Source organism: Triticum urartu, chromosome 4A, assembly GCF_056163025.1.
Source record: "Triticum urartu cultivar PI428250 chromosome 4A, HENAU_Tu73, whole genome shotgun sequence".
NCBI lineage: Eukaryota > Viridiplantae > Streptophyta > Magnoliopsida > Poales > Poaceae > Triticum > Triticum urartu.
The window spans coordinates 581,726,614-581,742,255 of NC_141876.1; the positions used below are offsets into that span (position 1 = coordinate 581,726,614).

Here is a 15,642-nt window from a genome sequence, read left to right on the forward strand (position 1 = left end):
AATAATGATTCATCCACCTGACAGCAGGGACCCACCGGACGGGCAACCGTATTTCGCGAAAAAGACGTTTCCCCCCAGGCTGTTGGGACCTACCAGCGACATCTTCGCACCCAAGGAAGTGCGTCCGGGCAAAAAAAAGGATTCGCTCCCCTGACAGCTGGGACCCACCAGCTACACCTTCGCACGCAAGGAAGTGCGTGACAGTCGAGACCCACCTGGTCGAAGCGTACGTAGCGTTGTCATTCTGGTCGCGAACGTGTAAGTACATACTGGTCGATGTAGAGGCGCGCACGTGTCATAGTAGAGGCGCGCACGTAGCATGTACATGTGCGTACAGCGGCCAGGGTGCAAGAAAGTAAATACGGCCACGTACGTACATACGGGCGGGGTCTCGAACGCCTACTCATGCGTACGTACGACCAGGGCTCGTGTACATGGCTGGGTCGGAACGGAGAAACTGCGTCGTCGTCGTGTTCATGGGGAGGCAACGAAATGCGCCGTGTTCATCGAGAGGCAACGGAACGCGTGGGAGCCAACCGGCTTGGACGGAACAGCCGATGGAAACGAGGCCTGGCGTACCGCAGAACGGAGGAAACGGCCTTGTGTTTGACCGGCCATGTTTGAAACGGGATACTGTTCATCAGGAGGGGTCTGGCGTACCACAAAACGGAGGAAATGGACCTACTACGGTCGAAACGGGGGTCCTGTTGATCGGGAGGGGTGTGGCGTACCGTAAAACGGAGGAAACGGACTTGTGTTGGAGCGCTACGGTCGAAACGGGGGTCCTGTTCATCGAGAGGGGTGTGGCGTGCCACAAAATGGGACTCCACAGGATACTGTTCATCTACACCGTCGACCCCCTCCAGCCTCTACGGGCTACTGTTCATCCACCGTCGACCTCCTCCAGCCTCCACCTGCGACCGTTCATCCACGGGCTCATGTTCATCCAGTCTCCACCGCGCGCTACTCCACTAGCTACTGTTCAACCAGCCCTCTCCACAGGCTAATGTTCATCCAGCCCTCCACCGTCTACTGTTCATCCAGCCCTCCACGGGGTGGTCCTGTTCACCCAGCGCTCCATGGGGTCCTGTTCATCCAGCCCCAACCGGCTCGATCGATCGGGGTCCTGTTCATCCAAAGGCAACACCACGGGGTCCTGTTCATCCACCCCCACAGGGAACTGTTCATCCAACCCCCCCCCCAGCAATGCTCACTGTTCATCCAGAGGCAACACCATGGGGTCATGTTCATCCACCCCCACCGGGAACTATTCATCCAAACCCCCCAGCAACACTCACTGTTCATCCAGAGGCAGCATCGATCGGCTTCAGTTAGCAGAAGTAGCGAAGGAATCGCTCGATTGGGTTCAGCTAACAGCCATCGATCGATCGCTCGGGTTCAGTAACGCGTAGCCTGCAGTGCAATCGCTCGGGTTCAGTTAGAGCCCAACGCCTCGCTCGGGTTTAGTTAGAGCCCAATGCCTCGCACCCACGTGCATGCGTGTACGAGAGAAACACGCATCGCTCGGCCCCTACCACCCACCGTAACCGGGAACACTCCGATATTTTCCTTGCCCTCGCTTCTACCACGGTTTTTCCGTCATGGATGGCCGAAAGAATGGCATGCGGCTGCGTCTCCGGCCCGCCCAGGACGAAAAGCTCATTTTCTGTCATGATTTTTTGTTATAGAAGTAGGACCCCATCACATCTATGATGATACCGTGTTTTGTCACAATTATTGTCATAGAAGTGTCATAAGTATGACAGAAAAAAATGCGTTCGGTTCAAAATGTCACGGATGTTTTTTTTTGTAGTGAAAGTTATGCATTGAAGAAGTGAGGGTCGACCTTGAGCACTCGTGTTCATGCTCACGGAAACAATGTAGAATTTTTCATGGAAGTTTCTCTGTAAATTATTATCCCCGTATATATATCCATTGTATTATAAAAATAATGTGCCAAGCTTTGGTTTTAGGATGATTAGATTACTTGTTTACTATGTGAAGAACAAAAAATAGAAACTTTGGCTGTAGCGCGTGATTTTACTTTTTTTTTACTGGAAAGTCAAATGGGTCTGAAACTTTTTGCACATTACTTATGTACAAGTTGTTCAAATTTTCAAATTTATTTCATAATTTTTGGAGTTACATAAGTTTACTAAACCTCCAGATTACTACAGACTGTCCTGTGTTAGACAGATTCTGTTTTTCGTGTATTGTTTGCTTATTTTGATGCATCTATGGCTAGTATCGGAGGGTATGAACCATATAGAAGTTGGAATATAGTAGATATAGTTCTAATATGAAATTGTAATGCGTTCAAAACAGTACCTAAAGGTAGTGATTTGCTTTATTATACTAGCGGATCTCATAAAGTTTTTGTTAAAGTTTTGTGTGCATGAAGTGTTCGAAGAACGAGGAGTTACCGATGTGAGAAGAATAAAGAGAGGCAAGAGCTCAAGCCTGGGGATACCCAAGGCACCCCAAGTAAATATTCTAAGGATACTCAAGCATCTAAGCTTGGGGATGCCCAGGTTGGCATCCCATCTTTCTTCTTCAACAATTATCAGTATACCTCGGTTTTTGTTTTGTTCACATGATTTGTGTCCTTTGTGTTTTTCTTTTTCTTTAAGAACCATGCTAGTATGAGATGTCCCTTCATCAATTTATAGAATACTTCATGTGTTTCACTTATATCTTCTAAGTATGATCTTATAGAATTGCTCTTTCAGCTTCACTTAAATCTTTTGAGTATGGCTTTATAGAATGCTTCGTGTGCTTCACTTATACATTTTGAGCTTGGATATTGGTTAGTCTATATTAATTATAGAACGCTCAATGAACTTCACTCATATCTTTTGGAGTATGAATAATACTATCATCTAAAGCGGGTTTGGAAGAGTGTCAACTTTAGGAACTGGTGATCCCGCCATTCCGAATGGGGAGAATTTTGCTTATGTGGAGAGTAGTAAAATTTCTATGCTTGTAGATCATGAAAAGAATGCTTTATGTGATGGTAATATTGTTGAACTCATTCATGATGCTACTGAAAATTATTATGAGGGAGGAATACATGTTTGTAGGAGTTGCAATAATATCAAGTTTCCTCTCTATGTGCTTAAAGTTTTGAAGTTATCCTTGTTTTTCCTTCCTATGCTAGTTGATTCTTGTTCCTATAAATTGTGTGCTCACAAAATCCCTAGGCATAGGAAGTGGGTTAGGTCTAAATGTGCTAGTAATATTCTTCATGATGCTCTCTTTATGTTTCAGTTCTTATCTTTTATGTGAGCATCATTGAAATCATCATGCCTAACTAAAAGGCATTAAAGAAAAGCGCTTGTTGGGAGACAACCCAATATGTACCCTTACTTATTTTGTGTGTTCTCATGATTAAACTAGTGTATTAATCATGTATTCTAGATTTTGTTTCAATAAAGTGCCAAGTAAGACCTTTGGGAAGACTTGGGTGAAAGTTAATGTGATCTTCCTGTAAAAAACAGAAACTTTGCGCTCACGAGATTAGCTGCCATTTTTTACAGAAGAGTGCGATTCAGTCGATCCTTTTTTCAAAAGATTAATAGACAAATTCCTCATGTCCGCCAATTTATTTCAGAATTTTTAGAGTAGCAGAAGTATGGTTGGTGTTCAGATCATTACAGACTGTTCTGTTTCTGACAGATTCTATTTTCATTGCATAGTTTGCTTGTTTTCTAGTTTCTATAGCTTATATTTCTCAATATAAATTGTAGAAATGATATGGTACATTAGGCATTGTGTGAGAACAATTATGATCCTTGTCTTTGACAGTACCAAAGTGAATGGTTTACTCTTTATCATACTAACCTATCTCATGAAGTTCCGTTAAGTTTTGTGTGATTGAAGTTTTCAAGTTTTGGGTGAGATATCGATATGAGGAGAATAAGGAGTGGAAAGACCCTAAGCTTGGGGATTCCCAAGGCACCCCAAGGTAATATTCAAGAAAGACTCAAGCGCCTAAGCTTGGGGATGCTCCGGAAGGCATCCCCTCTTTCGTCTCCAAAATTATCGGTATACCTTACTCGGAGCTATATTTTTATTCATCACATGATATGTGTTTTGCTCGGAGCGTATTTTCAATTTTACTTGCTGTTTGAATAAAATCATTGGATCTGAAATCTTGAATGAAAAAAAGAATCCTCCCATGGCTAGTTAATTATTTGACTACTCAGTGTTCTTCACTTATATCTTTTTGGAGTAGTTTGTCATTTACTCACGTGCTTCACATATATCCTATGAGTAAATGGTTGAATGAATTGAATATCATAAATCTGAATTTATATATATTTCATATGCTTATACCATGGGTAGTAATGACTTCACACATAATAAGTATATGTAGTAAACTTATTGAAAGTTAGCAAAAGTAGAATTGGTCACTTGAACAATTCATGAAAGAATATTGAAGGAAGAGAGATTTCACATATAAATATACTATCTTGGACATCTTTTGTAATTGTGAGCACTCATTAAAATATGACATGCTAAAAGGTTGATGTCGGACAAGAAAGACAACGTAATGGGTTATGATTTCTTATATCCGAAATAAAGTACATTGTCTTGGATCATCCAACATGTTGAGCTTGCTTTTCTCCCTCATGCTAGCCAAATTGATTGCACCAAGTAGAGATACTACTTGTGCTTCCAAACATTTTTTAAACCAGTTTTGCCATGAGATTCCACCATACCTACCTATGGATTGAGTAAGATCCTTCAAGTAAGTTGTCATCGGTGCACACAATAAAAATTGCCCTCTAAATATGTATGATCTATTAATGTGGAGAAAATAAGCTTTATATGATCTTGTGATGTGGAAGAAATAAAAGCGACGGGCTGCATAATAAAGGTCCATATCACAAGTGGCAATATAAAGTGACGTTTTTTTGCATTAAGATTTTGTGCATCCAACCATAAAAGCGCATGACAACCTCTGCTTCCCTCTACAAAGGGCATATCTTTTACTTTTATCTTCTACCCTTATGCAAGAGTCATGATGATCTTCACCTTTCCTTTTTACATTTTATCCTTTGGCAAGCACATTGTGTTGGAAAGATCCTGATATATATATATATATCCAATTGGATGTAAGTTACCATGAACCTTGAGGTAAAAGGTTGGGAGGCAAATCTATAAGCCCCTATCTCTGTGTCCGATTAAGACTTTGAACCCATAAATATCACGTCAGTGTTAACAATTGTGAAAGATTATATGATAGTTGAATGTGTGGAGTTTGCTAAATCAAAGCTCTAACATAGACCCTTCCTGAAAATAAGATGAATTGCAATTGTTTGATGACTGAGAATATAGTTTGTTAGTTTCAAGAAAGTTTATGATCTATACTTTAACATGTGAATAGCTTGTTACTTGATCATGAAAAGTTTTATGAAAATGAGCTACTATTATGATATATAATGATGCTAGAAAAAGTGATTGGAATTATTATTGATGAAACTTATGCACTTGCTAGCATTCACATTTCATAAATTATTTCTTTTATCATTTACCTACTCGAGGACGAGCAAGAATTAAGCTTGGGGATGCTGATACGTCTCCAACGTATCTATAATTTATGAAGTATTCATGCTATTATATTATCAACCTTGGATATTTTATATGCATTTATATGCTATTTTATATGATATTTGGGACTAACCTATTAAGCTAGAGCCCAGTGCTAGTTTCTATTTTTTCCTTGTTTTAGAGTATCGCAGAAAAGGAAAAGGAAACGGAGTCCAATTGACCTCAAAGTTGACGGAGCTTATTTTTGGACCAGGAGAAGGCCATGGAGTAAAAGAGTTGGGCCAGAAGAGTCCCGGGCTGCCCACGAGGGTGGGAGGCGCGACCCCCCTGGGCATGCCCCCTACCTCGTGGATAGCCCGAAGACCCCCCCTAACTTGTTCTGGACGCCAAAAACCTCTTATATATACAGAAACCTCCAGAAATTAACCTAGATCGGAAGTTCCGCCGCCGCAAGCATCTATAGCCATGAGAAATCAATCTAGGCCCTCTCTGGCACCCTGCCGGAGGGGGCCATCATCACCGGAGGCTATGGAGGAGGATCCCGGAGGGGCCATCATCACCATGAAGGCCAAGGACCAGAGGGAGAACCTCTCCCCATCCGCGGGGGAGGCCATGGAGGAGGAAGCACAGGGGGGGAGAACCTCTCCTCCTCTCTCTCGGTGGCACCGGAGTGCCATCGGGAGGGGAATCAGCGTCGCGGTGATCGTATTCATCAACATCACCCTCATCATCACCATCCTCATCTCTTTTACGTGGTCCACTCTCCCGCACCCCGCTGTAATCCCTACTTGAACATGGTGCTTTATGCCACATATTATGATCCAATGATGTATTGCCATCCTATGATGTTTTGAGTAGATATCCTTTGTCTTTGGGTTGATTGATGATCTAGATTGGTATGAGTTGTATGTTTTACTTTGGTCTTGTCTTATGATGCCCTCCGTGTCGCGCAAGCATGATAGATTCCCGCTGTAGGGTGTTGCAATATGTCCATGGTTTGCTTATTGTCTGTGTTGCGTGAGTGATTGAAACACAAACACGGATAAGCGGGACATGGCATATGGGAATAAAAGCGGACTTGATACTTTAATTGTATGGTTGGGTTTTACCTTAATGATCTTTAGTAGTTGCGGATGCTTGCTAGAGTTCCAATCATAAGTGCATATGATCCAAGAAGAGAAAGTATGTTAGCTTATGCCTCTCCCTCATATGCAACTGCAATAGTGATTACCGGTCTTGTTAACAATTGCCTAGGACAATTCCGCACACCGATCCACCATTATTCCACACTTGCTATTTATAATATCTAGTAATATATTCTAACTTTATGATAACAGCACCTACTTTCATATTTTAGCTCTCCGATATCATACAAAGTTATCCTCTTCATACCCACAATGTAGTTTTATTTCTCGTTTCTAGTTGGAAGCAAACGTCGGTGTACGTAGAGTCGTATCAGTGGCAGATAGGGCTTGAGAGAATATTGATCTTACCTTTAGCTCTTTGTGGGTTCGACACTCCATACTTATCACTTCCATCTTTGGAAATTACTACGATGATTCCCTGCACTTGGGGATTATCAGTCACCAAGTTGAAGTGTGCAGATCACGGAGGTGACGTACTTTCGGTACTAGGATCGGTCGATCGTGAAGACGTACGACTACATCAACTGCGTTGTTATAACGCTTCCGCTTACGGTCTACGAGGGTACGTAGACAATACTCTCCCCTCTCGTTGCTATGCATCACAATGATCTTGCGTGTGCGTAGGAAATTTTTGAAATTACTGCGTTCCTAAGCTGGACCGAAAATCATGGAATGCCGGTGAGGGGAGCCCCTTGGTCAAGATGTCGGCGAACTGCTGCTTGGTCGGGACATGGAGAATGCGGAACTCGCCGAGGGCGACCTTCTCACGGACGACGTGGATGTCTAGGTTGATGTGCTTCGTGCGTCGGTAGTGGACTGGATTGCCCGCCATGTACACCAATGAGATGTTGTCATAGAACACCACCGTGGCTTTGGGCAGTGGGACTCGTAGCTCGCCGAGGAGTTGCCGGAGCTAGCAGCACTCAGCGACTGCATTGGCGACGGCGCGGTATTCGGCCTCCGTGCTTGATCGCGAAACCGTGGCCTGGCGCTTCCTAAACCAGGACACGAGGGCGTCGTCGAGGAACACCACATAGCCGGAGGTCGAGCGAAGGGTGTCCGGATAGCCGACCCAGTCGGCGTCGGAGTACGCCAAGAGGTCGAGTTTGGAGGAGCAGTGGAGATGCAATCCAAGATCCGTTGTGCCGCGGAGATAGCGCAAGATGTGCTTGACCAGGGCAAGGTGGGCGGCATGCGGATCGTGCATGACGAGGCAGCATTGGTGCATGGCGTAGGCGATGTCGGGGCACGTCATAGTCAGGTACTGGAGCGCGCCAACCATGCTGTGGTACTCCGAGGCATTCGAGACTGGCGCCCCGTCTGTGGCGGACAGCTTTGAGTGCGTGTCGACAGGGGTGGACACAGCCTCGACCATGTAGCCACGCTGCGACAGGAAGAAGCCATCGACATTCCTGGTGACAACGGTGCCCAAGAAGTAGTGAAGGGCACCCAGGTCCTTCATAGAGAATTCCGTTGAGAGCTGCTATTGGAGACAGCGAAGGAGAGATGTGGACGACGCGACCAGAATAATATAGTCGACGTAGAGTAGCAGGTAATCCATCTCGCCATTGTTGTGTAGCACGAACAGGGACGGATCCGTGCGGGAGTCATGGAAGCCGAGCGTGCGGGCGAACGCGGCGAACCTGGCAAACCAGGAACGTGGCGCCTGCTTGAGGCTGTGGAACAATCTATTGAGGAGGAAGACGTGGTCGGGGCGGGCCGCGTCAACGAAGCCAGCCGGCTGCTGGCAGTACACGCGCTCGATGAGGTGGCCGTGGAGGAACGCATTGTTCATGTCCATCTGGTGAATTGGCCACGCGCGGGAGGCTGCCACGGTGGGCACAGCGCGGATTGTGGCAGCCTTGACGACCGGCGAGAAGGTCTTGTCGAAGTGCATGCCTTGTCGCTGAGAGAAACCTCGCACCACCCAACTCGCCTTGTAACGCTCGAGCCCGCCATCAGCTTTGAACTTGTGCCAAAACAGCCGCTTGCCGGTCACAATGTTAGCTCCAGGGGGCGAGGAACGAGGCTCCATGTTTGGTTCTGCATCAATGCCGAGAATTCATCCTGCATCGCAGTTAGCCAATTTGGATCACGCAGAGCAGCCCGCACGGACTTGGGTACAGGAGAGATGGAAGTGGCAACATTGGCGTGGAGATTTCAGTGGTACTTAGGGTTGGGGAAGAATTTACCTGCTCGGGCTCGCGTGACCATCTTGTGTGATGGAGCGAGGGGAGCCGGGGGTGGGTCATTTTGGTGATTCGGAGAGGGTGGACTCGGGGGGTCGGGATCGGGTGGCGGGGAGGCAGGAGCGCTGGTGTGCGTGTGGGTGGGCGAGTTGGTAGCCATGGTAGGGTCTGGGGAAGCTGTTTGGACTATGGGGGCGCTCGTGGTAGGGAGTGTGTTGTTGGCTGGCGACAACGTGGGGAATGAGTGGAGCGACGACGTGGTCGGTGAGGTCGAGCACAGAGGCGGAGGCGCGCTCTTCTGTGTGTTGCTGAAAGGGGAAGGAGTTTTCGTCGAACATGACGTGTTGTGAGATGATGACATGGCCGGTCGTAGGTTTAAGCAACGGTAGCCTTTGTGATCTTGTGAGTATCCGAGGAAGACACAAGGGACCGAGCGAGGCGCCAGGTTATGAAGTGTAATGGCGGTGATGTTGGGGAAGCACTGACACCCGAAGACTCGCATGGCAGAGTAGTCGGGGTGTGCACCGTAGAGGAGGTAAAACAGTGTGTGTTGGTGATGGAGACGGCACCGCCTTCGGTTCAGAAGAAACGTGGCGGTCTGGAGTGCTTTTGCCCGATATGAGTAAGGCATGGAGGCATGAACGAGTAGAGCGCATTGTTGGCCCATATGACGTCGCCGAGACGGAGACGAGCGCGATGAACAAAACAAAGCTAACTCGTGATCGATCACCTGCAGTGTAAAGCTAGCCAAGCTAGCAATTGATCCTTTGCTTGGACAACGCACGTGAAACTAGCACGGGAGAGACACGCCGAGTTGTATCGCACAAAAGGCTCGTGTCGTGCCTTTGGTTTGTATTGATTTGATCTGGTCTCGGTCAGGGCCGGCCCTGTGGGCTGCGGGGGGGGGGGGGGGGGGGGGGGGTGTCTGTGGCCAGCAGCCCGATCTCCCGATCCCAGCGATTGAATGTTTTGAGCGATCAGCGGTATTCCTTTCAGAACGATCAATCAGCGGCCTGGACGATTTCGTTTCTGTTGTGTTCGACTCTGCCATCACGCGGAGTCACGCAACGCCCAAGTCCCAGCCGTAGCTGCTGTCCGCCGATGCCGCCGTACAGGCACGTTGCACGCATGCACTCCCACCTCGCCGCCGCCTGGTAATTTTCTTCCTAATCTGTATATATTTGCCGCTGATTTCAATTCCAGAGCCCCTTTGGCATTTGCTCAATTGTTCTCTTCTCAATCCTTTGCAGACTCTATGCACTGTGCAATCGGCCAATCCCCTGTGTGTTGTATTGTATATGCACATGCACTGAAGTTTGACCGGCCATCACTCCATCAGGTATTGAGGTATATTCATATAATACTGATACAAAAAAATCCTTTGATACATTGCCGGCAATGTTCAATAATTGATAGAACATTTTTTTTATTTTCAACATTGTGTGTGTGTTATTATGAAGTCCTCCAGTAAGAGGAATTATCCATCAGGTAGCAGCAAAAGGAAAAAAGAAGAATGAATTTTAGAAGCTGAGAAGGCTTTCCGAGTTAAATATTTTAATATTTTGGTTGATATGGGGGCCACTTCTTTGAATGATAGATTTAAAGAACTGATGGTGTTTAAAGATATATTCAGATTTTTATTGAGCTCGGGCACCCTGAAGTCATTAAGTGACAATGAACTTGAAGGATGTTGCACAAAATTTGCAGAAACTTTCTCTCTTAATGGTTCATCTGATGTTGAGGTATATTATCTTATTTCTGAATTGAAGATTATGCGATTCACCTTGCCAATAATGTCTGCTATGAATATTTTCAGGCATGTGAGAGAAGTTGACTGCTATCCTAATATCTCCATTGCCTATTGCATCTTAGTTACTGTGCCTATGACAGTTGCATCAGCCGAAAGAAGCTTTTCGAAGTTGAAATTGTTGAAGAATTATTTGAGGACTCAAGAGAGGTTAAATGGTTTGGCTACATTATGCATCGAGAAGAAATTATTGGATGAGATTGATATCGACCCCACCATAAGTGACTTTGCATCGAGAAATGTTAGAAGAAATTTTTAAGGTAATATGTATAAATTATTTGATACACATACTGATTTTAGATGCATTGAAGTGTTACTGATAATAATTTATATATACATTATTTTTGAGATAAATTTATATATATACTTATATTATAATGACTTGTATATTGAGGGCCCCCAATGTTTAGTTCGCTCCGGGCCCCCGAAATCTCAGGACCGGCCATGGTCTCGATACATAGATTACAAGGGTATAGTTCATCAACTAGTACTAGTCCTATTCGGTAATTACTTGGAGACCTACACGGACACATACAAGTACACTTGTACTGAACCGGACAGGACACGGTGCACTTCGTGTTTAACTCCAACAATCACCCCCCTAAACACGACGTCGTTACGTTACAGCTCCGACGCCGATCCTTCTTGTCATCTCCAAGAACTTCTCTCGATCCAAAGCCTTGGTTAACATGTCTGCCATCTGATCATCGGTGCAAACGTAATTGACCTTCATCTTACCTTCTTCCACGTAGTCCTTTATGTAGTGATATACCATATCAATGTGCTTGCCCCTATCATGCCACACTGGATCCTCACGTAGAAAAGTTGTAGACTTGCCTTCAACATTGAGCACCACTTGTTCCGGATTTCGATCCATGAGATCACTGTGTAGCCTCCCTAACCACACACCTTGACACGCCGCAGCGGCCGCTGCAATATACTCTATTGCATCAACAGCAGTTACTTTACTCTTCTTGCTTAGCTCAAGACGAGGTTTCATTGGAGCGTCAACTGGATTGCAATCTTTCATGACACGGCTTTCAAGTACCTTTTTTGTGTATGCCTCCTGGCATAGTGTGATCCCCTCCATCTTTTGATGTACCTCTATCCCGGGGTAGTAGCTCAAAAGACCGAGATCATCCATCTTGAAAAGCTCTTTCATCTGTAGCTTGAACTTTGCAATCACCTCTTCATCTGCTCCGGTAATTAATAGGTCGTCAACATAGATGCCAACTAGTAGAAGATCACTTCCTTCACCTCTCTTGTACATTGCATGCTCTAGTGGGGCTTTCTCAAATCCAAGAGAAATCAATGTATGATCAAGTTTGATGTTCCACTTCCGAGGTCCTTGCCATAACCCATACAAGATTTTGTGTGACTTCAGTACCTTGTGCTCTTCTCCCTCTTTGATGAAATTCGATGGTTGATTCACATACACATCTCTTTCTATCTCGCCGTTCAAAAACACGGAGTTTACATCCATGTAATGTACTTTCCATGATTTCTGAGCTGCGAGAGCGATGAGTAATCTCACCAACTCCATCTTTGCAATGGGAATTAACACTTCTTCGAAGTCCACACCTTCCTCTTGCACACACTCTTTGGCTACAAATCTAGCTTTGTGCTTCATGCACCCTTCAACATCTTTCTTGACCTTAAATTCCCACTTGAGCTCCATAGCATTTTCATTGTTGGAAAGATCCACAAGCTCCCATGAATTATTGTCATGGATCAACCCCAACTCTTCTTTCATAGCATGACACCAACACTCCTTCATATTTGCGCTGGAAAGAGCAGGTGGCTACCTTGTAGCCACCCGCCCATCTAATAGGCTTTCACGTGGTGGTGAGTTTCCTTATAGAGCTACTGTACATTCCTTGTACGTACTGCTTCTACCTTGGGTCGTGGTTGTGTTGCCGTCTTCAGCTCCAGCAACTAGGCTGCCAAGCGCGCTCACTGAGAGGGCAATGCTCCTTCTTGACGTGTGGAATGTAGCGGGCTTTGCTGCCGCGTCCCGTGTCATGGCATCTGACACGATGCCCGTGCTCATCAGGCTACCTGACACCATGGACGCAACGTTGCTCCTTGCCGTTTCTAGCGTTATGTAGGCCCAACGCTCTCCTGGTCCGAGCAACCGTCGCGCGTCGTTGCCTCCTGGCAGAACCTCACCTGTCTGGCTGGTGTCGTGGTCTTCTGACGCCACGACTTTGTCTGGAGTCAAAACTTTTGTATCCCTCTTCCGGTCACCTACGGACCTCTTCTTCAGTTGAGCAACACAGAGACTGCTTCTCCATGGTCGAGCACACACAGCTATCGCTTCTTTCGCTCCAGCAAAGATAGCACTTACGCCTGTAGTATTGTCGTAAGTTTCGGAATCACTCCCCGCATCTGTAGCATTAACATGAGTTTCTGAACCATGATCATGATAGCGAACTTTTTCTTCCACAAGCGCATCAGTTTCTTTAGCCGGCACTCGAAGAATTGGATCCTCCTCATCCACGAGTTCACTCATCAACATCATATCACCATCATCTCCTTGATGGGCAATGAGCGCCTTCTGCTTCGGTGCTTTCTCGCAGTCAGCCTTGAAGTGGCCGAGGAGGCCACAGTTATAACATCTCACTTTCCTGATGTCAAACTTTCTCCTCGGTGGTGGTGCAGCCTCATCGTCCGAGTCGGCGAAGTTCTTTCTCGCCGAACGCTGCTTTCCCTTCTTCTTGCTGCTGCTCGTGGATCCGCCTTGCTTTTCGAGGGCGATCCACTGCGCCTTTGTGAGCATCACAAGCTCGTCGTTCGTCCCGTCCCCAAGACTGTACCGCATACGCTCGTCGTGAGCCTTGTAGCGTCCGATGAGATCATCAATGGAGAGGGTCTCGAGATCGACACACTGCTCGATCGCCGTGACAATTTGCAGGTATCGGGGAGGGGCCGCGCGCAAGAACCGCCGGACAACCGAGGCCTCTGTGAGGTTTTCTCCAAGCGCGCAAATCCGATTGACGAGAGTAGCCACCCGTGAAGCGAACGCATCCACAGACTCATCGTCGCCCATGACCAAAGTCTCATAGTTCCTTAGAAGAGTTTGGAGATTGGCTTGCTTGACGCGGGTGTGTCCCTCGAACATGAGCTTCAGCATATCCCACACCTCATTCGCCGTTACTTTGGCGATCAAGTGCTGGAGGACATCCATCGGCATCACCGAGTAAATCGCCGACGCCGTCTACAGATCCTTCCGGTGCTCGGCTCCCTCCTTCTTGAACGCGTCACCTCCGGGATCCACCGCGTCCTATAGCTCGTTGGCGCGGGGACCACACTCCATGAGGGTCTTCCAGACCCCGAAGTTCTCGCGATCAAACCGTGGATACGACGAACTCGCCGGAGCAGCAATTACTTTAACTGCACCGGAGTACTCCGCCAGCTGCTTGGTCTTCTCGTCATCTGTCATGATCCTCCGTTATTAGAAGATCAACCTTACTCTAGATACCAATTGTTGGCCCATACGACGTTGCCGAGTACTTTCCGGTGACACGCGACGACCGACGACGGAGACGAGCGCGATGAACAAAACAAAGCTAACTCGTGATTGATCACCCCTAGTGTAAAGCTAGCCAAGGTAGCAATCGATCCTTTGCTTGGACAACGCACGTGAGACTAGCACAGGAGAGACATGCCGAGTTGTATCGCACAAAAGGCTCGTGTCGTGCCTTTGGTTTGTATTGATTTGATCTGGTCTCGGTACATAGATTACAGGGGTATAGGGATATATATATACTAGCTCATCAACTAGTATTAGTCCTATTCGGTAATTACTTGAAGACCTAAACAGACACATACAAGTACACTTGTACTGAACCGGACAGGACACGGTGCACTTCGTGTTTAACTCCAACACGCATGTGATGTCATTTAGTGTGCTGAGAGCGCGCTCAGCGCGCCTATTCTGCGGAGATGTGTAAGGGCATGACATACGCAGAATGATGCCGAGGGAGGAGAAGAACTGACATGCAGCAAAGCTTTCAAACTCCTGCCCGTTCTGTTTGGACCGTCAGGTTGAAGTGAGTGCAGGCGAGGCGTACAAATGCACGGTGTGTGGGTAGAACATCTGATTTCTGTTTGGGAGGAAACGTCCATATGAAATGACTATAGTCATCAACCACGACTAAGTAACACTAAAAACTAGACAAACTAAGCATGGGTGAGGTCCATACATCACAATGTACAAGCTGGAAAGGGAAATATGAGACATGACCTGAAGAACTGAAAGGTAAAAGATGACTTTTTCCTAATTGATAGGCGGTGGAGATGTCTCCGTCGGAGCCAGGGGCGTGTATGGAGGCATGGCAGAGGGTGGAGCCCAGCGCATCATCACCAAGGTGAACAAGGCGCCGGTGCCAGGTATCGCGCGTAACAGCAATGAAGGCGTGGGGTGCTTGGGACCAGCGTGATGGATGGAGAGGGTAGAGCTCGTCCGGTGAATCACAGCGGAGGATCTTTGCCTTCTTCTTCGATCCTTGAAAGAAAACCACGGTCATCAAATTCCACGTTAACTGGGTTGCCACGAGTAAGAGTTTTAACGGAAATGAGGTTTTTGATTAAGTGTGGAGAGACTAGGATGTTACGAAGAGATGGGTTTTGGGAGGAAGTGGGGATGGTGTGTTGACCTATGTCCGTGACTGCAAGCGTGGATCCATTGGCAACTATGATATCAGGGGAGAAAAACTGGGGTGGGATGAAGTGAGAATACCAAAGATGAGGCCATGTGACACGTCGCACTGGAGTCGAGGTACCATTCACCACCGGAGCTCGACGATGCTTGCCCTTGCTACACGCTCATGGCGTTGAGAGCCTGGCCAGAGCAGCCTGATCCGAAGCCTGCTGCGGCGCCGCGGGAGGTGCGCCGGCCGTAGACGGGGTGTGGAGGGACGTCCCCGTGCTGCTAGTGTGCTGGAGG

General features: G+C 46.8%; 1 pseudogene; it reads right to left on the bottom strand.

Moving 5' to 3' along the window:
• Positions 1 to 12,549: 12,549 nt before the first annotated feature.
• On the bottom strand, positions 12,550 to 14,136 carry LOC147976812 (uncharacterized; annotated as a pseudogene).
• Positions 14,137 to 15,642: the final 1,506 nt, after the last annotated feature.